Genomic DNA, 25,485 nt, shown 5'->3' with positions numbered 1-25,485 from the left:
AGGGGGTTAGTGTATTAGGCGAAAGTGAGGACTGCAGATACTGGAGATCAGTGTCGAGAGTGTGGTGCTGGAAAAGCGCAGCAGGTCAGGCAGCACCCGAGGAGCAGGAGAGTCGACGTTTCGGAGCAAAAGTCCTTCATCAGGAACGAAACACACGAAGTGTATTGCTGGAGTTCTTCACAAAATGATGATGTTTGTGACATGATGATTTTGTTCACTCACATGGTTTTTGTTCTGCAAGCAGCGATCATTAATTATTGATTGTGCTGAAGAAACCTATCGAGAGGTCAGTGATAACCAACTTGAGTGTCGGTAAATTCCGGTGTATGATCCAAGATACCGCAGGAACACAGTTCACCAGGAAGCACCAGGAGTCACAGGTTGGGAGCATGGATCACCACAGTGGGCTGGGGAGGGAAGGTCAGAGGATGGTGTGGGGAGAGGGGGTGGGAGAGGGGGTGAAGGGTTCGGTGGAGGGTGGGGTGGGGGATTGTGAGAAGTGGGGTTGGGGAGGAGGGATGGGGAGAGGGCTGTGGATTGGGGAATGGTGTTGAGGAGGGGGATGCGGGGGTGGTGGGGAGGTGGGTGTGGGAGGTGGGGCTGGGGGGATGGGGTAGGGAAGTGGGAGGAATGTGGGGAAGAGGGGTGTGGGGAGGGGGTGAGGAGTGGGGGTGGGAGGTGGAGTGAGGGGTTGAGAGGAGTATGGGGGGGTTGTGCAAGAGGGGATGGGGTGGAGGAATGGGGATGTGGATTGGGGGATATGTGTTGAGGTGTGGGGAGGTGAGGTTGGATGTTTCTATCTCAAATTGTGACAGAATGGAGTGGCTGCAGCATATGGGGAAATGGGGGCCAGTGGCAGTGTACCCCACTCTGTACTGTCTGTGTACCCCCCGCTGTACTGTCTGTGTACCCCACTCTGTACTATCTGTATACTACACTCTGTACTGTCTTTGTACCCCACTCTGTACTGTCTGTGTATCCCATTCTTACTGTCTGCATACCCTACTCTACACTGTCTGCGTACCTTACTCTGTACTGTCTGTGTACCCCATTCTGTACTGTTTGTGTACCCCACACTGTACTGCCTGTGTATCTTGTTCTGTACTATCTGCGTACCCCACTCTGTACTGTCTGTATGCCCTGCTCGATACTGTCTGTGTACCTCACTCTGTACTGTCTGTGTACCCCACTCTGTACTGTCATTATACACTGCTCTGTACTATCTGTGTACCCCACTCTGTATTGTCTGTGTACCCTGTTCTGTGCCATCTGTGTACCCCACTCTGTACTGCCTGTAAACCCACTCTATAATGTCTATGCACCCCACTCTGTACTGTCTGTATACCCCACTTTATACTGTCTGTATACCCCACTCTATATTGTCTGTGTACCCCACTCTGTACTGTCTGTATACCCCGCTCTATACTGTCTGTATACCCCACTCTGTACTGTCTGTATACCACGCTCTATACTGTCTGTATACCCCACTCTATACTATCTGTATACGTCACTCTGTACTGTCTGTATACCCCGCTCTGTACTGTCTGTATACCCTGCTCTGTACTGTCTGTATACCCCACTCTGTACTGTCTGTATACCCTGCTCTATACTGTCTGTGTACCCCACTCTATACTGTCTGTATACCCCACTCTGTACTGTCTGTATACCCTGTTCTATACTGTCAGTTTACCCTGCTCTATACTGTCTGTATACCCCGCTTTATACTGTCTGTGTACCCCACTCTATACTGTCTGTATACACCACTCTATACTGTCTGTATACCCTACTCTGTACTGTCTGTGTACCCCGCTCTGTATTGTCTGTGTACGCCACTCTCTACTGCTGTATACCCCACTCTGTACTGTCTGTGTACCCCACTCTGTACTGTCTATGTACCCTGCTCAATACTGTCTGTATACCCTGCTCTATACTGTCTGTACACCCCACTCTGTACTGTCTGTATACCCTGCTCTATACTGTCTGTGTACCCCACACTGTACTGTCTGTGTAACCCACTCGTACTGTGTGTGTACTTCACTCTGTACTGCGTGTATCCAACTCTGTACTGTCTGTGTTCCCCACTCTGCACTGTGAGTTTACCCCGCTCTGTACTGTGTGTGTACCCAACTCTGTACTGTGTGTGTACCCCGCTCTGTACTGTGTGTGTACCCCACGCTGTACTGTGTGTGTATCCCACGCTGTACTGTGTGTGTACCCCACTCTGGCATGTGTGTGTACCTCACTCTGTGGTGTGTGTACCCCACTCTGTACTGTGTGTGTACCCCATGCTGTACTGTGTGTGTACCCCACACTGTACTGGGTGTGTACCCCGCTCTGTCCTGTCTGTGTACCCCGCTCTGTACCGTCTGTGTACCCCACACTACTGTGTGTGTACCCCCCACTCTAGCATGTGTGTTTACCCCACTCTGTACTGTGTGTGTACCCCACTCTGTACTGTCTGTGTACCCCACACTACTGTGTGTGTACCCCACTCTGGCATGTGTGTTTACCCCACTCTGTACTGTGTGTGTACCCCACTCTGTACTGTGTGTGTACCCCACTCTGACATGTGTGTGTACCTCACTCTGGCATGTGTGTGTACCCCACTCTGTACTGTGTGTGTACCCCGCTCTGTACTGTGTGTGTACCCCATGCTGTACTGTCTGTGTACCCCACTTTGTACTGTCTGTGTACCCCACACTACTGTGTGTGTACCCCACTCTGTACTGTGTGTGTACCCCACTCTGTACTGTCTGTGTACCCCGCTCTGTACTGTCTGTGTACCCCACTCTACTGTGTGTGTACCCCGCTCTGTACTGTGTGGTTACCCCACTCTGTACCGTGTGTGTACCCCACTCTGTATCGTGTGTGTACCCCACTCTGTACTGTGTGTTTACCCCACTCTGTACTGTGTGTGTACCCACTCTGGCATGTGTGTGTACCTCACTCTGTAGTGTGCGTGTAGCCCGCTCTGTATTGTGTGTGTGTGTACCCCGCTTTGTACTGTGTGTGTACCTCACTCTGTACTGTGTGTGTACCCCGCTCTGTACTGTGTGTGTAGCCCGCTCTGTACTGTGTGTGTGTACCCCACTCTGTACTGTGTGTGTACCTCGCTCTGTACTGTGTGTACCCTGCTCTGTACTGTGTGTGTAGCCCGCTCTGTACTGTGTGTGTGTACCCCACTCTGTACTGTGTGTGTACCCTACTCTGTACTGTGTGTGTACCCTACTCTGTACTGTGTGTGTACCTCGCTCTGTACTGTGTGTGTACCTCGCTCTGTGAGTTTCCTGAGGACAGGTCAGGAATGTTGGGAGTGGGTGTGGCCTGTGACCACCTTGAGGACATTGAGCCCATTTGTTGACCTCCAGAGGTCCTAATGGGGATGTGTGGTAGTCTCGTGCTCTCCCAATCACCAAATGATAACAGTATAGAAGAAGGCCATTCAGCCCGTCATGTCTGCACCAGCTCTCCGAAAAGACAATTCCCCTCCTGCCACATCCTCCTGGATTTGCTCATTCTCTGTGAGGTTGACCAGCTCCATCTTGGTGGGGTCAAGTGCAGCAGCTTTGAAACTGTAGTACCTCATGTGGTTGACTGGGGCCTCAACTGTATCTGACCTATCACCCGTGTGTCCACCCTTGCCCCTTGCCATCCCTCACAGCAGCGTCCCCCTCGTCCTCACTTTTAATCCCAGTAGCTTCCTCATTCAAAGGATCATTCTCTCCCATTTCAGACAACTCCAGCAGGAAGCCACCATCAAACACATCTTCCCCTCACTCCCCCTGTCTGCATCTCGAAGGGATTATTTCCTCCAGGATCGTCTAATCCATTCTCCAACCACCAACCACCCCTTCCCATGACACCTTCCCATGTAACCACACAAGGTGCCACTCTCCCCCTTCCCCTCCCCCCTGCTCACCATCCAAGGCCTAAACAATCTTTCCAAGTGAAGCAGCATTTCACCTGGACCTCCTGCAATCTTGTATATTGTATTCGCTGCACCCAGTGGAACCTACTCTAGATTGGAGAAACCAAACGCAGACTGGGTGGCCACTTTGCTCCTCCAGTCTGTGCGCAAGCATGACCCTGACCTTCACATGGCCTGTCATTTTAACACAGTGTCCTGCCCACGTGAAGGGTTCAGAAAAGATTTACAAGGATGTTGCCGGGGTTGGAGGATTTGAGCGATAGGGAGAGGCTGAACAGGCTGGGGCTGTTTTCCCTGGAGCATCGGAGGCTGAGGGGTGACCTGGTTTACAAAATTATGAGGGGCATGGATAGGATAAATAGACAAAATCTTTTCCCTAGGGTCAGGAAGTCCAGAACTAGGTGGCATAGGTTTAGGGTGAGAGGGGAAAGATATAAAAGAGACCTAAGGGGCACCTTTTTCACGCAGAGGGTGGTATGTGTATGAAATGAGCTGCCAGAGGAAGTGGTGGAGGCTGATATAATTGCAACATTTAAGAGGCATTTGGATGGGTATATGAACAAGAAGGGTTTGGAGGGGTATGGGTCAGGTGCTGGCAGGTGGGACTAGATTGGGTTGGGATATCTGGTCGGCATAGACAGGTTAGACCGAAGGGTCTGTTTCCATGCTGTACATCTCTATGACTCTATGACTCTAGTCCTCAGCATGCGGCAGTGTTCCAGTGAATCACAGTGCAAACTGGAGGAACAACATCTCCATCTGAGTTCAACACCTTCAAAATGCAAACCCATTCCTTCCCACTCTTTTAGCTTTGCTTGTTACGTTCCCTATCACCATGTCCTCTCTTCCCCGCCCCCCCACCCCAGTGGGACACTGTTCTTTACAATCTGGCAGTTAGACAGCCCATTGTTCTGCTATTCTCACATTCCAATCACTCAATCTGAACTATCAGCACTACCCCACCCCCAACTGTTGCATAAGTGCTGCCCCTCCACAATCCATGTCAGCTCTGATGAAGGGTCGTCTGAATTTGAAACGTTAGCTTGCGCTCTCTCTCTCTCTGTGGATGCTGCCTGACCCATTGTGGTCTCCAGCATTTTTTGTTTTCAGCTGTTCTCATCTCAAATTGACACAGTGGGAAAGACAAGTCGATTGGTTTGATTCATTAACTCAGACTAATCTCTTCCCCAGACAGTTGAAATGCTCACAAAAACTGCACTGATTCAAACAGGTCAATTATAGAATCCAATCCAATTTCGACTCCATTTCACCATGAAACAAAACACTGCAGATGCTGAAAATCTTAAATTGGAAATAATTAAACATTAATAAACCGGAATAGAATCAGAACCACTCCACCAGCAGAGCAACATCTCTAAGGATGAAGCTTTTAACCCTGACAGAAAGTCGTGACCAGAAATGGTGAGGAGTATTTATTTTAATCACCATGCCTTCCCGATCCCTGGGCCAGTTTGGAGGAAGGGGTGCCCATTGATCTGGTTGCGGGGGGAGGGTTTACAGGGTTTGGTCTCATCACCCTCCTATCGAGGCCAGAGGGTGGGCTTATGAAGGAGCTTCCCACCCTGGAGACCAATTGAGCCCCTTGAATAATTACTTAAGACTATAAGGCCATAAGATATAGGAGCAGAATCAGGCCATTCAGCCCACTGAGTCTACTCCACCATTCAGTCATGGTTGATATGCTTCTCCACCCAGTCTTCACCCCTTACCAAGCAATAACCTATTTATCACTTTCTTGAATACACTCAATGACTTGGCCTCCACAGCTTTCTGCGACGATGAGTTCCACAGCTTGATCATCCTCTGGCTCTCCTCATCTCAGTTCTGAAGGATCGTCCCTTCGCTCTGAAAGTGTGCCCGAGGGCACTGGTCTCTCCTACTGGTGGAAACATCTTCTCCACGTCTGCTGTATCCAGGCCTTTTAAGTTTCAATGAGGTTGCTCCTTCATTTTTATAAACTCCATCGAGTTAAGACTCTGAATCTTCAATCACTCCTCTTAGGGCAAGGTGTTCACCCAGATTTATTCTTGTAAAGCTCCTCTGGACCTCTCCAACACCAGCATCCCACTGCCATTGGTCTTTAACCAGCAACAGGCAAAGCACTCACCACCCAGGAGTTTAGCTGCCTCCTATTTCTCTTGTTCAGCTTCACTGTCATCTAGTGGGCAGTCACACCTGATTCCAGCTGTGATCTGCGACAGCTTCTTTCATTGTGTCTCTACATCCAAGGATGAGCAGATGATCCAAGATGGCTCCTGCTTCAGGAAGATCACTGACTATTTTGTGCTGTCAGTGTTGATAACTCTCCTGGAGCAGTGGGAATATCAAATAGCATGCTCAAGCTTTTGGACTGGGAATTGGTTAGCTCGGTTGATAGGAATACAGAGTTGGAGCCACCAGTGCACAGACCAGAGGAATTCTGCAAAGCAGTCACCCAGTCTGCATTTGGTTTCTCCAATGTAGAGTAGGCCCCAATGGGTGCAGCGAATACAATATACAAGATTGGAGGAAGTACAGGTGAAATGCTGCTTGGTGGGTTCAATTCTTGCTGAAGTTACCATGAAGGACTCTCCCCTCGTCTGAAGTATGGTGACCCTCAGGTTGAACCATCGCCAGCCATTATCTCCCTATGATAAGACAGCAGGACTATGGTGACTTTACTCTTTACCATTGTATCTCTCAAAGAGCATTCAGAATATAGTTAGAAAGCTGCCAAGTCAAACAATCATGGAGATCTACAACACAGAAAAAGACCCTTTGGTCCACCAAGTTTGTGCCAATCAAAATAAGCACCTAACTATTCAAATCCTATTTTCCATTAACTGCTCCATAGCCCTTGCATGCCTTGTAAGTGCACACCTAAATACGTAGAGGGTTAAAGAGTCACACAGTATGGAAACAGATCATTTGGTCCAACCAGTCCTTACTGTACATAATCCCAAACTAAGCTAGTCTCACCTGCCTGCTATTAGCCCATATCCCTCCAATCTTTTCCTATTCATGTACGTATCCAAACGTCTCTAAAACATCGCAATTGTACCTATACCCACCACTTCCTCAGGAAGTTCATTCCACACATGAACCACCCCGGGTAAAGAATTTGCCTCTCATGTCTTTTTTAAATACCTGTCCTTTCACCTGAAAAATGTGAGCCCTAGTCTTAAAATCCTCTTAAATGTTATGAATGTTTCTGCCTCTACCACCGTCACAGGCAGTGAGTTACAGATTCCACCATCTTCTGGTTATAAAAGATTTCCTCATATTCTCCTATAACCCTCCTGCCATTTACCTTAGGTCTAATCCCCCAGTTTATTGGTGCTTCCACCAAGAAGAAAACTTCCTTCCTTACCTAAGCCCATCATGTGTTTATACATCTGGATCTCTTCTGCACCTTCTCCAGTGCAGTTACATCCTTCCTATAATGTGGATTCCAGAACGATGCACAATTCTCAAGTTGTGGCCTAACCAAAGTTTTATACAGTTTCTGCAGAACCTCCCTGCTGTTAAATTCGATTTTGCAAATACCGATCCTTCTCATTGATGGCAATGAAGAACTTCACCTTGGCAATTTGTGGCAATGTTTCTACAGTGGTTGGCATGAGACAGTGAGACACCTTCAAAAGTTTCTTGAGATCCTTCAGATCTAGGCACAATCTCAACTTTCCAGGTCTTTTTCATTCCAAGAGCTTGCTCATCCAGTCTGTACAATTCGCAAGCGTAAAGATTACACCCTTCCTTTCTAGTTGTACAGGCTGAGCTTGATTCTGCAGCAGCTTCTCTCCTCAGCCAATATTTCATCTTTGTTGGCACGATACTCACCAGGAAGACATCAAAGACCTTTAAAGACGTCCTTGTAATCTTCTGGGATCTGTTCAGTGACTCGGTGCCTGTGAAATGCTGCCAATCGCATCTGACACATTTAAGGTCACTAGTCTAATCTGTAGACTACCTTCAGCTGAGATGAGTGGATTTTGATTAATATCTGCTATCTGAATCTCCAAATCTTCATTCTAACAATGCATTGGGCTCTCAGCATAAATTATCCCCTTAGTATGAGTATTGTTTCATCAAATAGGAAAACTAACAGCGTGCTGGTCTTTAATACAAGGAAACTGGCATACAGTAGAAAAGGACTCTTGTACACAGTGTTGGCAAGACTACATCTGGAGTGTTACATGTAGATTTGATCTCTGCAATAATGATATTTACTTGCCTGGATAAACTAACTGGGGGCTGTTCAGCTAAGTTCGTGAAGGTGGTCCCTGCGATTTGGAACCTCTCCCATCATGATTTGGAGGTGCCGGTGACAGACAAAGCAAACTGAGTCTATGTTCTCTGCAATTTAGAAGAATGAGAGGCAATCTCATGGAAACAGATAAGAACCTGAAGGGGCTTGACAAAGTTAAGAGATTGTTTTTACTGGTTGGGGAATCTAAAATCTCAGAGCATGGCCTCAGCATAATGGAGCTAATTGTGGAGGGCAGAGATAGGATCTGGAATTCTCTATCCCAGAAAATATGGGGATGTTCCATCGCTGAAAATACTAAAGTTTGGGCAGACACATGGTTGGTTTCTCATGGAATCTAGCGACATGGGGAGCAAGCAGGAAAACGTATCTGAAGACCAAAATCAGCCAAGATGCTGTAGAATGGTAGAGCAGGTTCGATAGGCCGAATGGCCTTCTCCTGTTCCTATACTTTATATACTTGCATTCCTGTGCAATCAAATGGAAAAGAGAAATAAGCAGCTTTACAGCTTTGATTGAATCTAACAATTCCAAACAGGGAGTTTTATGCTGCAAAGCAACTTTTGAGATATTTTCGACCAACCTGTTCAGATGTGTTATGGCACAGCTCTAGAGCAGAAAGGACTTGAATGTAGGCCTCCTGGCTCAGACATAGGGGCATTACCACTACATCACATAAACACCACAATATGACTTTTAAACCCTATATTTAGTGGGAATCTTTGTTCATTCAAAGCCATTTAATCAGTAAGGCAAATCAAACAGCATTAACCTGACAATTTTGGGCGGCACGGTGGCACAGTGGTTAGCACTGCTGCCTCACAGCGCCAGAGACCTGGGTTCAATTCCCACCTCAGGCGACTGACTGTGTGGAGTTTGCACATTCTCCCCGTGTCTGCGTGGGTTTCCTCCCACAGTCCAAAGATGTGCGGGTCAGGTGAATTGGCCATGCTAAAATTGCCCGTAGTGTTAGGTTAGGGGTATGGGTGGGTAGCGGGTCGGTGTGGACTTGTTGGGCCGAAGGACCTGTTTCCACACTGTAAGTAATCTAACCTAATCTAATTTTACTTTATAAGGTAGCAACAAAGTAATTTAGTCAACTATTTACAATGGAACCTATATTCAGTAAGTCACCTTCAAAGATTAGTTATTGATATTTTCTAGCTAACTCCTTCAGAGATGTTATGACACAGCCCTGGAGTATGTGGGAGCTGGTTAGAAAGGTTGTGACACAGCCATTATGCCACAGAGCCCTAAAAGTTGACTATAACAATGGTTCTTCTATAGCATCCAACTAAGACTTCACTGTACATTTTCACTCATCTGCTTTTTATCATCCCATCTGGGCTGAACTACAGGAAATACACAACTTCTCAAGGATTAGTAAGGTGCAAATATACATTGCAAAGAACAAAAAATACATAATTTAATAACAACCAAACTCAAATTCAAATTAATGTTCAGTGAAGGAATTAGAGGATTAAAGCTCAATATTTGAACATGGTTCTGACGTGAGAGAAAATCTCAGAGTTCAGCCTCACTCATTTCTCTGTGCCAATTGAACAGAGACAAATAAGCTGGAAGATTTCTTGTTTTATTTTTCTGTTTGTTGCCATGACAGAAATCTGATCTGGAAAGCAACAAAATTTCACATTTTTCCAAAGTATAGTCCAGCATACAGTGTAGAACAATGATGTTGATAGTGGGCATAAATTTGCACTAAATTTCCAGTTTACACAAGTAACAATTTAATCCAGCTGTCACAAATAAATCTCAAGGGTTCGTTTGTTATTGGGAGTAGTTTCCTAGTTATTTAGGATATGAGTGACAAGTTCAAATCCACAGGCAGCAGCTATGGAATTTCCTTTCAGTTAGTTCAACAGATCTGGAATAAAAAGCTAGTCTCAATGGTGGTGATCATTATCCTATAATAAAACACAAAACCAAGATGCTGGATATCTGAAACAAACAGAAACAGAAATTGCTGGAGAAGCTTTGCAGCTCTGGCAGTATGTGTGAAGAGAAAGCAGTTATCGTTTCGAATCCAGTGACTATATCAGCACTCATCACGACCAGACAGTGATAAAATGATCGTGGTACTACTGGATTGATGTCAAAGACCCATCTGGTTCACCGATGTCCTTTAGAGAAAGTAATCTACCTGGTCTGGCCTATGTGTGACTCCAAACCCACAGCAATGTGGTTGACACTGAATTGACCTTTGAACTGGCTGAGGAAACCGTTCAGTCATACCGAATTATGACAGGAAAGCAATATAAATAAAACTGGAGGGACCATTCAGAGTCAACCAAAAATGCCAAATGCGCATCTTATTTCCTCCACGTTGCAAAGTCCTCCTCACAAGCACCTTGGAGCTTGTGCCAAAATTGGGAGAGCTATCCCATAGTCTAGTCAAACAATAGCCTAACACAGTGACATCACACTTCAAAAACAATGCTCCAGACACAGTATTTTGATATGCAGTCGGGAGAGAGTAACCCTGGAGGTACTCAACTTTGCCTCCTGACTCCCTCAAGTTTCCCAGCATCAGGACAAGTGGGCAAGCTTCCCATGTGGTTGGTTGGTGGAGAGGGAGTAGGATATGGGATGGTTTCTTCCTTTCCAGACTCATTGGAAGCACCTACACCCCCACCCCACCCCTACCCCATTATCATTGTGTAGCTCCCCTTCCTCCAGGTTGCCCTATGCCCAAAAGTCTCTCAAACCCCAACTGCTACATGCCTGGCCCAGCCCCAAAACATTTACAAAGTGCAGATCTGCCTCACCTTGTCTCCTCATTGGCTAAGTGCAGTGCCAGCAGTGACCATTCCTCTTGCTAAATTGTTACCCAGTGCATCTCCCCTCAACTAATAAATCAGTACAAATTCTTGAGTCAATAGTCACTTGCCAAAGGGAATTAATAGCCAAACACCAAATGTGAAGCAATGGTCACATGTAGGCCAGGCCAGATAGCACTGAGACTGGCAGATTCCCTTCACATCAAATAGAAACAGGAATAGTCCATTCAGCCCCTCAAGCCTGTTCCACCATTCTATAAGATCATGTCTGATCTATGGCTTAATTCCATATACTTATCTTTGGCCAATATTCCTTAATACTTCTGCTTAACAAAAAGAAATCTATCTCAGATTTAACAATTGGTGCATCAATTGGGTTGCTTTAGCAAAACAATGATAATTTGTACAAATGCATTAAATTCCAATGCTAAATGGTGAGATTTGAACTTACTGTTACTGGAGGAGACTCACTGAAGATTACAGCAAGCTCACTGTCAGTCCAAACATCCCCTGGATGATGACCTTGCAGATACTTATATCTGTCTTCATATTTCTGAGTTAATTGAATATTTTGCATACACAATATCTTAAGCAACTACATCTATGCAATTAGTTTCTGGATGCAATGTTTTTCATTGAATGATTTTTGTTATTCCCAATCGCTATAGAATATAAATTATTCTGAAACAAAGTGCCAGTATTAAAACCATAACAGTGCACTCATCAAGAATCTGAAATAGTATATTCACGCTCCTGGCTACAAAGAATTAACAGAACCACAATATATCTTTTTTAATGAGACCTCGCTGGAACCAATTTTATGCTTTGTGTGGCTCAGCAGATATACATATAGTTTGATGTCGCAGTAAAAATTCTGCTGAGAATGTTGGGTTCCAAATATATTCCCTGAGAGGATCTTGTATCACTTGGACTTAATGGTCTGTTACTGTACTGTGGGATTCTGTTGGCTGGATTAGACCCTATGACTAGGAGAAAGGGAGGACTGCAAATGCTGGGGATCAGAGACAAAAAGTGTGGCACTGAAAAAGCACAGCAGGTCAGGCAGCTTCGAAGGAGCAGGAAAGTCAACATTTCGGGCATAAGCTCATAGTCTGTTAAAATAAGAGTGACAGAGAACTCTCAAATGCGACTATTTCAATAAAATAATATTAATTTATTCCTTAATTCTAAAAGTGAACCTTAAACATCAACTATTTACAACTCGAAGTCCCTTTCTCTTAATTGCTTATTATCTGCTTCCAACCCTGTTGCAATATGCTGTTCCAATAAAAAAAACAGTTATTAAAATTACATCAGCTTAATTTCACAACCACATGGCAGCTGTCATCATCAGTATCTGCCTTCTTTTGGCTGAAAATCTCACTAGATTGACTTCTCTTTCTTTACTGTGAAGATGTTTGATATTAATAAAGGGTATCTTTGGGGATAGAGTGTTTTGCTGGCAGGTACTCTGTCTAACTCTCAAAATACCCACTCCTTTATATCCCAAACATTGGATTGTCTCATTGGTTCAAGGTTGGCAAAAACAATAAATTCAAACTCGATTGGGTTTTAGTATCCTGGGGCATAATTTAAACAGATTGGATAGATTCGCATTGTTGCCAAAACAGCAATCAACTCAGGTATCTACTTCACAGCCAAATGTTACATGTTTTCAATTTTCTAGTACTCTGAGACTGCTAGCTGATCATATGACAGGTGCTTGTAAGCTCTCAGTGCAAAACAGCATTCCTTCTCTCTTAAAGATACAGTACACACCTTCAACCTCCTAAAAATATAAATGACAAAAAACACCAATCCCTGCAACACACCACTGGTCACAGGCCTCCAGACTGAAAAGCAACCCTCCACCATCACCCTCTATCTCCGACCTTTGAGCCAGTTCTGTATCCAAATGGTTAGTTCTCCTTGGATTCCAAGTGATCTAACATTGCTAACCAGTCTACAGTGCGGAACCTTGTCAAACACCTTATTGAAGTCCTTTCTGCCCTCATCAATCCTCTTCGTCACTTCTTCAAAAAATCTCAGTCAAGTTAGTGAGACACAATTTCCCACACAGAAAGCCATGTTGGTTATTCCTGATCATCATAGAGTCATAGAGAAGTACAGTATAGAAACAGACCATTCAGTCCAATTCGTCCATGCTGACCAGATATCCCAATCTAATGTAGTCCCACTTGCCAGCACTTGGCCCAAAACCCTCTAAATCCTTTCTATTCATATACCCATCCAAATGCCTTTTAAATGCTGCAACTGTACCAGCTTCCACCACTTCCCCTGGAAGCTCATTCCATACACGTACCACTCTCTGCATGAAAATGTTGCCCCTTAAGTCTCTTTCATATCTTTCCCCTCTCACGCTCTAGTTCTGGACTCTCCCACCCCACGGAAAATACTTTGTCTATTTACCCTATCCATGATCTTCATGATTTTATAAACCTCAATAAGGTCACCTCTCAGCCTCCGACACTCCAGGGAAAACAGCCCCAGCCTATTCAGCCTCTCCCTGTAGCTCAACTACTCCAATCCTGGCAGCATTCTTGCAATTTTGTTCTGAACCCTTTCAAGTTTCACAATATCTTTCCAATAGGAAGGAGACCAGAATCATACACAATATTCCAAAAGTGACCTAACCAATGTACAGTCACAACATGACTTCCCAACTCATGTACTCAATGCTCTGACCAATAAAAGAAAGCATTACAAATGCCTTCACTATCCTATCTACCTGTGACTCTACTTTCAAGGAGCTATGAACCTGCATTCCAAGGTCTCTTTGTTCAGCAACACTCCCCCTGCCTTTCTAAATATATGTAAATCCTGTCCCTCAGGATGTTCTCCAACAACTTGCCCACCACCGAAGTCAGACTTGCCTGACCTTTCCCTACCACCTTTCTTAAATAGTAGCACCACGTTAGCCAATCTCCAGTCTTCCGGCACCTCACCGGTGCCAATCAGTGATACAAATATCTCAGCAAGAGGCCCAACAATCATTTCCCTAGCTCCTCACAAAGGTCTAGGATACACCTGATCAGGTCCTGGGGATCTATCCACCTTTATGCATTTTAAGACATCCAGCACCTCAATATCTGTAATATGGCACTTTTCAAGATATTGCTACTTATTTCCCTACACGGTCTAGCTTCCATATCCTTCTCCATGGAAAACACTGATGCAAAACACTCATTTAGTATCTCCCCATTTCCTGTGGTTCCACACTTAGGCGGCCTTGCTGATCTTTTAGGGGCGCTATTCTCTCTCTAGTTACTCTTTTATCCTTAATGTATTTGTTGAAACCCTTTGGATTCTCCTTAACCCTATTTGTCAAGCTAACTTATATCTCCTTTTTGCTATCCTGATTTCCCTCTTAAGTATACTCGTACTTTCTTTATACTCCTCTAGAGATTCCCTTCTGTCTATACCTGACATATGCTTCCCTCTTTTTTTGCTCAAACCTGCAATTTCTTTAGTCATCCAGCATTCCCTGCACCTACCAGCCTTGCCTTTCACTCTAACTGGAAAATACTGTCTCTGGAGTCTCGTCATCTCATTTTTAAAGGCTTCCCATTTTCTAGCCAACCCTTTACCTGGAAATATCTACCCCAGTCAACTTTCAAATGTTCTTGCCTCATGTCATCAAAATTAACGTTCCTCCATTTTAGAACTCTGACCTTTAGATCTGGTCTATCTGTTACTATAACCATTTTAAAACTCATTGAATTATGATAATTTGCCTCAAAGTGCTCTCCCATTGACATCTCAATCACTTACCCTGCCATATTTTCCAAGAGTAGGTCAAGTTTTGCTTTTTCTCTAGTAACTTGGAGATAGTGAGAATTGCAGATGCTGGAGTGTCAGAGTAGATGAAATGTGGAGTTGGAATTAGCACAGCAGATCAAACAGCCTCGGAGGAGAGGGAAAGTTAACCTTTCAGGTTTGAACCTTCAATCAGGACAGGTGATGTTCTGATGAAAGCTTCCGACCTGAAACATTGACTCCCCTTTTTCCCCTGATGCAGCTTGAACTGTGGTACTTTTTCCAGCTCCACACTTTATTCACTCATTCTCTTGTAGGTTTCCTTGTATACACTTCTCACTCTTCCTCCTGTTCCGTTTTTGGAAACAACCATGTCCTGCAATCAGGGAAGCAATTTGTGATGTTACAACACAAAGAAACATGTGCGAAAACAGACATAAGTCAAAGTGCACCCCATTCCATGTGTCAGTAAATGAACATGCATGAGCTGATGTCATTACAGTTTGTTGTGTTAATGTTATGAGTCCCAACTCAGGCTTCTTTCCAAACCTTTGTATTTTTGATCATGGCAAGTTGCAGTGGGTGCCCTGTTATCCAAACCACATGAGGCATGCAGTGAACAGGAGTTAAGTGGCTGGGAACAACAATTACCCACTTTTTAGATTAGATTACTTACATTGTAATAGATTAGATTACTTACAGTGTGGAAACAGGCCCTTCGGCCCAACAAGTCCACACCGACCCGCCGAAGCGCAACCCACCCATACCCCTACATTTACCCCTTACCTAACACTACGGACAATTTAGCATGGCCAATTCACCTGACCCGCACATCTTTGGACTGTGGGAGGAAACCGGAGCACCCGGAGGAAACCCACGCAGACACGGGGAGAACGTGCAAACTCCACACAGTCAGTCGCCTGACTCGGGAATTGAACCCGGGTCGCTGGTGCTGTGAGGCAGCAGTGCTAACCACTGTGCCACCGTGCCGCCCTAAACAAACTACTGCACCTGGTATTCCCAGGCGGTCTCCCATCCAAGTACTAACCAGGCCTGAGTCTGCTTAGCTTCCGAGATCAGACGAGATCGGGCGTTTTCAGACTAGTATGGCCGTAGGCAAGACTAGTATGGCCGTAGGCTCAGACTAGTATGGCCGTAGGCAAGAGATTCTTTACATTAAACATCAGGCCAATTTTTCATCATGCTTATTTGTGACTCCAGAGCAAGTAGAATCCGTTTTGTTGTACAACCACAATTAATATGAAGCTGATGTTTATTACAAGGACTACATATTGAAACAGAAGAAAGAACAGTAAGAAGCTAGTCACCCTTGACTCAATTAATCACATTCTTGCCTCTGAGCCTCTGGGTTCAAGTCCCACTCCAGTATGAAGCTCATATCCCAATGCAGGATTGAGGGAGCACTGCACTGTCACCTGCATATCCATCTGCTCCAGGGTATGCAAAAGATTGCGTAAACTATTTCACAAAAAAACTGGCGAGTTATCCTTGGTGTCCTGGTCAATCCTGTTCAAAGCAGATGATGTGGATATTATGATATAGCTAGGAGCAAATTACTGCAGATAATAGAAAGCTAACTGAAAACAACAAGACGCTGGAGATCACAACGGGTCAGACAGCATCCAAATTCTGGCTGTGATCTCTAGCATGTTTTATTTCATTACCATGTTGCTGTTTGTGGAAGCTTAATGTGTATGAATCGAAAGCAATGTTCCCACATTCCAACAGCTAACATTCCTTAAAAACTGTTTTATTGGCTGCAAAGCACTTTGAGATGTCCATGAAAAGTGCTATATAAACGTGAGTCGTTCTTTCAAAGAGAAAATTCCAGAATATGTTTCTTACACAATGCTTTAAATGCCAAGCGTCATGTAGGATTGTCTGTCAAAGTAATTGCATTCTGTCTTCTTCACTTCTGTCCTTGACACCGTTCAACTAAAGAGATGCTGCAAAGTATGAGGATTCTGAGTGGAGTATGATCAATCCAGCCAGACAAAAGAACATCTTTCACACCCCTTTCTCAGAAAGGCTGATATGAATTTACAAAGGAAGGGATTACATTATGAATGGCAATATCCTGGAAAGCATTTGAAAATCAAAGGGGTTTTGTTGTGCACGGTAGCACAGTGGTTAGCGCTGCTGCCTCCCAGTGCCAGAGACCCAGGTTCAATTCCCACCTCAGGCAACTGTCTGTGTGTAGTTTGAACATTCTCCCTGTGTCTGCGTGGGTTTCCTCCCACAGTCCAAAGATGTGCAGGTTAGGTGAATTGCCTATGCTAGATTGCCCGTAGTGTTAGGTGATGAGGGAAATGGGTCTGGGTGGGTTGGTCTTCAGAGGGTCGGTGTGGACTTGTTGGGCCGAAGGGCCTGTTTCCACACTGCAAGTAAACATGTGCTTAAGATAGGATATGCGCTTTAATTATTGAGACATGGAATATGAGAGCGGGAAAGTTATGGTAGAACTGTATAAAAACTGATATGGCTATAACTGGAATATTGCATACATTTCTAGTCAGCACATTATAGGATGCTGTCTGGCTGGAGGGTATGAGCTATAAGGAAGGTTTGGACAAGCTGGGCTTGTTTTCTTTGGAGTAGTGAAGTCTGAGAGGGATGTTGAGAATTGGGGCCTCCTTAAACCTGTATTAACTCAGCAGCCCACATGTGATTAATCCTGTGGCACATGAGACATCATCTAACTGTGTCACATTATTAACCAGCCTTGTGCAAACGTTAAAAAAGGTCTTTGTCAAAACAGAGGATGGGTCTTCAGAATTAGCAAGGTCTTGACTCACAATTTATCAGGTATCATCCTACTTCATTCTCAATGCAGTGTTACAAAAGTAACAAAAAATGCTGTTAGAAGGAACGAAAACTAACCAAGATGAAGGTGGGCAAGGGACAATAGTCACCTGATGTCATGAGTGGCTGTTCCATGGCCACTGGTCAAGAGTTGTTAGACCAAGTGATTGACATTGATAATCAGCCCTCAAAATAAGATATATGTATCCACAGGGACAGAAGGGGAAGAAGGAGCAAGATGATCCAAGAAGAAGAGCCGTACCATCTCACCGAGAGAAGATCAGTTCATCCACATCAGCCCAAGGGAAAAACAAAGACAAGTGGTATCAAGAACACCAAAGGTTCCCAGAAACCACCACAACAAGGCATAAGACCACAGGGACATGGGAGTGCACTGCCTCTACTCCTCCATTCTACAGAAATAATGCAGCAACAACATTCCGTTTTAAGTTCAGATGACTGATTTGGCTAAATATCGGTATAAAAAGAGATATTGCGGAAACATTATAGGATACAAGTTGAAACTCCATCTTATCTATTGGCACTGGTGTCCAAATATAAGTTGCAGCTTAGATTTGGCCAATGTAGCAATAAAACAATAAACAAAGAAGTGCATCAGGTTTTTGGATTGTTGATTAGGCAAAATAAAATGAAATTCTGACAGCTTATGAGGACACAGTTGCTTGTGGCAATGAATGAGACCTGACACTAATTTTGAGATTATTCTAGTTATTTATTAAAGCCCTTACTTGTAAGTGATTGCACAATGCCATATAATTTTGCAATACAGCAATCTGATCTTAACCATGTGCACCATATGGAAATAACCTGCATTCTTTAGTTGTAATAAAGGAAGATAAGGATGTGAAGGCATGCAACATAAATATGCATCTCCACCTTAGACAGACATCCTGGACTTGCCCTCTCCACATTACCCCTGCAGACAGACCCAGACTAATTAACTGTAAACAGAGGTAGCTGAAAATGTGTTGCTGGTTAAAGCACAGCAGGTCAGGCAGCATCCAAGGAACAGGAAATTCGACGTTTCGGGCACAAGCCCTTCATCAGGAATCCTGATGAAGGGCTTGCGCTCGAAACGTCGAATTTCCTGTTCCTTGGATGCTGCCTAACTTGCTGTGCTTTAACCAGCAACACATTTTCAGCTCTGATCTCCAGCATCTGCAGACCTCATTTTTTACCTGTAAACAGAGGTAACTTGCCACTGGAGAGAGGCTTCAGATAGCCTCAGGTAAGAAGGATCAAAGCTGTACCGAGAATCACCCCCTCTCTGCCCAACACAACTTAATCATTTTGCAAAATTGTTTCCCATTGAACCCGGGCAAGCTATTTCCTCCAGAAACGTCAACTTCACCCGGTTTTTGAATCAAATAACAAGCATTTGGGAATAACTGCAGTGATGTCCAATTCAACTAATGTGCAGTTACAATTGTTTGAAAGAAACACAAGACTAGAATTATTGCATTTTAAAATAAAGTTAAACAAAATAAGCATTAATAAATATTTATTGCTACATATATAAATTGATATATTGAACATATAAACAGAGAATACATATTCACTTGCATTGCCACAGCTTCTAGGGCTATGGGCCAAGAGCTGGAAAATGGGATTATTGGTGTTAGATTTTTGTTGACCAGTATGAACATAATGGGTGGAATGGCCTCTTTCTGCACTGTAAACATCTATGAGTCTATTAGCATTCTTCAAAAATGCTGCCCTTTTCACATTTGAAGCCAACTACTTTCAGTCGTTGACAGTACCCAGTGTCAGTCAGCTCCTGCTAATATTGCTGCTTCAGTTGGAAGTCGTTCAATACCAAGTAAGTTTCCCTTAAATCCTGCACCATGAAAGGGAGGTCAAGCGCAAAGAGTGGAAACCTGAAACAAAATAAGAAAATATTGAAAACGAGCAGTCAGCACCTGAAAACAGACCTTAGTATTTAATGTGTCTAACATTTCTGCTGAACCTCTCTTCAGTTCTGAAAAAGATCATGCGACTAAAACATGAAACTGTCTTCCATTTTACAAATTCTGATGGACCTGCAATGAATTTTGTGTATTGCCCTCTTTAACCAGTCAGTTTCGGTAGTGCATTGTAATTGCCTTCACCGCCACTCTCTCACCACCAGACGCCTGGAGGAAGAACGCTTCATCTTCTGCCTCGGAACACTTCAACCCCAGGGCATCAATGTGGACTTCGACAGTTTCCTCATTTCCCCTTCCCCCACCTCACCCTAGTTCCAAACTTCCAGCTCAGCACTGTCCCCATGACTTGTCCGGACTTGTCCATCTCCTTTTCCACCTATCCACTCCACCCTCTCCTCTCTGACCTATCACCTTCATCCTCTCCCCCACTCACCTATTGTACTCTATGCTACTCTCTCCCCACCCCCACCCCCACCCTCCTCTAGCTTATCCCTCCACGCTTCAGGCTCACTGCCTTTATTCCTGATGAAGGGCTTTTGCCCAAAACGTCGATTTTACTGCACTTTGGATGCTGCCTGAACTGCTGTGCTCTTCCAGCACCACTGATCCAGAACCCATTGTCATTGTAGGTTCAGTGATCACACATGTTTGAAGCTTAACACCCATCCTGGTACAGACCAGAAAGCAGTGTTGGCAAAAGGCTCCTTTATCAACAAACACTGCAAAATGCTGGAGAATCTCTGCAGGTCTGGCATCATCTGTGGAGAGAAAGAAACAGCTAATGTTTTGAGTCGAGTATGATTTCTCCAGAATGAGGGTTTTCAGGACTGATTTGAAAAATATATTTTGAAAAATATTCTAACCCTCAAATATCAATATAAAATTGTATAAGTGCCATCATGCAAGTGTTTCCAGTACACCTTTCCATACAGAGTTGAATCCTACGCGCCTCCTCCATTTTATTTGAACATAATAAAGGCTCAGATAGTTTTGTGACAGACAAGGGAGTCACAGTTTATAGGGTACAGTTGATTAAGGTGTGTCAAGGTCTTTTCATCCAATCAGGTGCTGTTAAGGCTTCAATGGGATCAGTCATTATGCTCTTGAATGGTCCAGCAAGCTCAATGGACCTAATCGCCTATTCCTGCTTCTACTTGTTATTATCTTGTTACTAGATTCAGCAACAGGCACAATGATAAACAAGACACACACACAGGGCAGCACGAAAATGATTTAGTGAAAGAGGAGATAGGTATACAGAGAGAAAATTACAGACAGATAAGGAATCAGAGAGAATCACAGCTACACAGAGGCAGAAGGTACAGAGTTCTTGTCTCTTATTGTCAAGTTTGGAGGTCCAGGTAAACGAACTAACTGAAAGCTAGCTGACAAAGGGGTTACACGTGTCAATCGGTGTTCACTAGCCTAGAGTAACCTAGCAGTAACGGTAAGCCCGATTTCTCCAGCAAGTGTTCGCTTCCACGGGTTATTTATAGCTACAATTCCATTTTCAGCAAAAAATGCCGTTGAACAGAGAGGAATGATGAATCGTTGCTGGCAGCAGTATCTGAGTCCACCTGGAAGAGGTGGGTGAGACACTGAATCTCTCCATCTGCAACTGTTACCATCTTCACACCCTCACAGCACATTGAAGGGTTAACCGGAGCCCAACTAGGACAAGGGTTCATTCTCGAACTGAAACATCTGAAGAGAACTCCCAGGCAAATATTGGGGACTGGTGGTGAACATTCAGAGGAGCTTTTGAACAGCATCTTCACAACACTTGGGAGAGTCTTTTCTGTTTGCTGTTCGGTCATATTCCAGACTCCGTGTAAGAGTGGAGGAACACAGTAACAGGTAACACAATTCATTTCTTCATCTAGAGGGAACGAGGTTCGCTTTAACACGGACCCAATCCGCGGGGCATGCTTTCCGGCTTTGTATCTTGTTTGTTCACCATTAAACCTCGTCATTCTCGAAGGGAAAGGTTTTTTTTTAAATAAAACGATTTAAACCTCTATCCTCGTCACGTGAAACAATCACAACCTATTCACTCGCATTTGTTTGTGCTAACAATTGGTTGTTGTGACAAGTTGGCAATTAAGAGCATTGCAAATGTTGGATTGATCAGTTCGCCGGGGTGTGTTGTGGAAAGCCGGATAAACAGCAGTGATTCTCCAGAAGTCTCTGTGACTGTTGGGTGTAATTGGAAATGCCTTGAGTTTGATAAAATTCGATAGAAACTTACCACAAGTCCAAATCATCAACTGTACAGAAACAAAATTGGTCACTACCCACTAAATTTAACTTTTTTTAAAAATCACAAACTCCTCGAGTAAGAATGGAGATTTTTAAAGCAATATTGAATTTCTTCATGAAAAATAATTCGAGGGAAGTTTTATTGAATTTGCAAGAATGCCAATAAAACTGCACCATTCTAAGCTGAAAGCAATAGAAACGGATTGACTGCGTGTCCCCACATACACAAATATTGCCAGTTTTGATTGACAGTTAGAGATGGCTTTAATCTCCCTGACTCGGGAGGCTGAGGTTGGATTTCATCTACTGTCTGAACATTCGTAAGCAAACTGCTCAGCACTAGGTCAGGAAGGTGAATAAAATTTACAGTGCCCCAGCATTTTGGGAAATGGTTTGAAATATTTCACCCTGAAAGGATGGTCACTTACTGGCTGCTGGGAAGCTGGGATCCTTGGCTAATGTTAGCCCCAAGCTTGGAAGAATCAAATCCACTGCAGTTTATCAAAATGTAGAAGGGAATGTAGCAGTATGATAGTAACGAAAGATGTAACATGTGGAATGGCAGCAAATAACTAACTGTATGTGGAAGAGATGTTATCCAGGGTGCCCTTGATGGTGCTTTGAAGAGAGACAAAATGTTTTTAAAGATTATGTTACATTTCGATGCATCAGATAAAAGACATTTTTAAAAATGCCTCCTGTGCATTTCACAAGAACAGACCATCTCCGAATGCTTTACTGCCAATGCATTATGTTTGGAGTATAGGTTTTATCGCAGTGCAGTAATGTGGCAGGTAATTTGTGCACAGAAAGTTCACTTGAATGTTAACAGGATAATGATTGGTTGTGATGTTGACTGAAGGGCAAATTTTGGCCAGAACACAATTAGATTACAATGTGAAAACAGGCCCTTCGGCCCAAGAAGTCCACACTGACCCACCGAAGCACAACCCACCCATTCCCCTACAACTAACACTAGGGGCAATTTAGTATGGCCAATTCACCTAACCTGCACATTTTTGGATTGTGGGAGGAAACTGGAGGAAACCCACGGGGAGGACGTGTAAACTCCCCGCAGAGAGTTGCCTGAGGCAGGAATTGAACCCGGGTCTCTGGCGCTGTGAGGCCGTAGTGCTAACCACTGTGCCACTCCAATTAATTTACACTTCTTCAAAATAGTGGTGATCAGATCTTTTGAATCCCATCCCCAAGGGGTTCCATGGTGTAATGGTGAGCACTCTGGACTCTGAATCCAGCGATCCGAGTTCAAATTTCGGTGGAGCCTTCTCGCTGGCAGAGTGAGCGATCGTCTTTGACAAAACTGTCGGTTTCACAAAATCGCGGGTGGCACGGTGGCACAGTGGTTAGCACTGCTGCCTCACAGCGCCAGAGACCTGGGTTCAATTCCCGACTCAGGCGACTGACTGACTGTGTGGAGTTTGCACGTTCTCCCCGTGTCTGCGTGGGTTTCCTCCGGGTGCTCCGGTTTCCTCCCACAGTCCAAAGATGTGCAGGTCAGGTGAATTGGCCATGCTAAATTGCCCGTAGTGTTAGGTAAGGGGTAAATGTAGGGGTGTGGGTGGGTTGCGCTTCGGCAGGTCGGCATGGACTTGTTGGGCTGAAGGGCCTGTTTCCACACTGTAAGTAATCCATCAGAGAGGGCAGATAGGATCTCAGTTTAAGATGGTACCTCCGACAGCCAAGTACTCCCACATTACATAAAAATTATGCACCTACCAATCAGCTTGTAATCATCCTAAATAAAATACAGGCTCCAAGAGGACTAGAGAGGACTAGAGAGCTCACTTTATTTTTACTGGACACTAATTCATCCTGGTGGCAAAAAGCACGTTCCAACTCCAAGTATTTTACAAATTAAACCTTACCCTTCAAAATGCAGTAGTCAGGTGTTGTGTTTTATAAGTTATTAAGACAGTTAGTTTGCTTGGTAATTGGATTGCCAAGGGCAAAGCTGCACGTAAAGTGAACCAAGTAAGGGCATTGGCAAAGAATATACAAATAATCAGAAAGGTGACCCAACACCCTGACAAAGTGTGTGAAAATGGAAATGTTCATGATTTGGAAAGAAGCATTGAAAATATAACAGAATGAATGATGTTGCGCACCTGCATACGCTATAAGCTACAGAAAAACTGAAAACTGTGGTTGCTAGAAATTTGAAACTGAAGCAGAAAATGTTGGAAATGCTCAGCAGGTCCGGAAGGCATTTGTGGAGAGAGAAACAGTCCTTCAAGGCTGTGACCTTTTCAACAATTATTTATGGCCTCTTTACCTGTGGTGTAGATTCCAAGATAGCAAACATATTGTCAACATATCAGAAATAGGCATGAGGTAGGAGATTAGAACTCATTCCATTTAAATAGAAACATCTAGTGATAGATGTGATTCTGCGTTGGGCAGTACTTGCCAAGCAATCACACACCTCTCCTTGTGTAGCATAACTTGTTGCGATCATTTAAAGTGTGGCATTTTTGCATATGGCATGATGAGTGCAAGACAAAAAAATCTGCATTATGCCTTTCATTTCAGCAATGGGAATTGGTTTGCACGTGTTGTCAGCACGGTGGCACAGTGGTTAGCACTGCTGCCTCTCAGCGCCTGAGACCCGGGTTCAATTCCCAACTCAGGCGACTGACTGTGTGGAGTTTGCATGTTCTCCCCGTGTCTGCGTGGGTTTCCTCTGGGTGCTCCGGTTTCCTCCCACAGTCCAAAGATGTGCGGGTCAGGTGAATTGGCCATGCTAAATTGCCCGTAGTGTAAGGTAAGGGGTAAATGTAGGGGTATGGGTGGGTTGTGCTTCGGCGGGTCGGTGTGGACTTGTTGAGCCGAAGGGCCTGTTTCCACACTGTAAGTAATTTAATCTAATCTAATCAAACCTGTGGCCTATTGAGGACAGTCCCATTTTAGATATCTGCATTCTGGACACTCGGGTTTAATGTTTTGAAAAATTTCATTAAATCTTGTACACAAAAGATGCAGTCGAAGAATATAGTGCTGGAAAAGCACAGCCGGTCAGGCAGCAACCGAGGAGCAGGAGAGTCGACGTTTCAAGCATAAGCTCTTCGTCAGGATGAAGATTTCCAGCACCACACTCTTCGACTCTGATCTCTAGTCCTCCCTTTCTCCCACTAAAAATGTAGCCAGTTTCCCCATAAAGTCAAATAAACTCAGCAGAAACTCACACAGGTATGACTGCATTTTAGGAAAATTGCAAGTGCAGCAAACTGGTGTAACAGATTGGTGTAATATAAGGGTCACACCTGTATGAAATTACCCTAATACTGAGCTTCTGACATTGCTGCATGGAAGGTTTCAAATGCCCAAATACATTTATTTTTCTACCTTCGGCAGCGGGATTAGATTCAATAGCAGGTTCTATGTGACGAATGTTGCAAAACAAATTTGAAGTTGTCTGATTGCCTTGATCAGGGTCAAACAGACCGCTGAAGCTAAAATGAGCCTACAATGAATTTGTTCTCTGTATTGTGCAATGAATTCAGTTCTGACAATTAGTCCAAGTTTAGACATGAACAGCGTAGTAAGAAATCCCAGGAAAGCAAAAAAAAATACAAAATAAAAGCAAGGTAAATTTTTCATCAAAGTTTTGTTAGGTTTCAGATAAGTCTGAATGCAAACCATTTTGCTATAGATGCTAATTTCTATTGC

The 25,485-nt window shown here is 44.1% G+C and overlaps 1 protein-coding gene and 2 non-coding genes across 3 annotated transcripts in view; 2 read left to right on the top strand and 1 right to left on the bottom strand.

The window, feature by feature from the left end:
* Positions 1 to 15,769: 15,769 nt before the first annotated feature.
* LOC132830172 (5S ribosomal RNA) lies at positions 15,770 to 15,888 on the bottom strand. Its single transcript, XR_009646336.1, has one exon. It is a non-coding gene; the product is annotated as a 5S ribosomal RNA (ribosomal RNA).
* A 4,938-nt stretch (positions 15,889 to 20,826) lies between these two features.
* Positions 20,827 to 25,485, top strand: part of LOC132830033 (orexin receptor type 2-like) — a 42,138-nt gene continuing 37,479 nt past the window's right edge. The window contains exon 1 of the mRNA XM_060847495.1: positions 20,827 to 21,396. The gene's annotated coding sequence lies outside the window, so the exon portion shown is untranslated. The remainder of the gene's footprint in view (positions 21,397 to 25,485) is intronic.
* On the top strand, positions 23,012 to 23,083 carry trnaq-cug (transfer RNA glutamine (anticodon CUG)). The gene has a single exon. It is a non-coding gene; the product is annotated as a tRNA-Gln (tRNA).

The sequence above is a fragment of the Hemiscyllium ocellatum genome, chromosome 30 (genome assembly GCF_020745735.1).
Source record: "Hemiscyllium ocellatum isolate sHemOce1 chromosome 30, sHemOce1.pat.X.cur, whole genome shotgun sequence".
In the NCBI taxonomy this organism is placed as follows: Eukaryota; Metazoa; Chordata; class Chondrichthyes; order Orectolobiformes; family Hemiscylliidae; genus Hemiscyllium; species Hemiscyllium ocellatum.
This window is presented reverse-complemented; position numbering and strand designations above follow the sequence as displayed.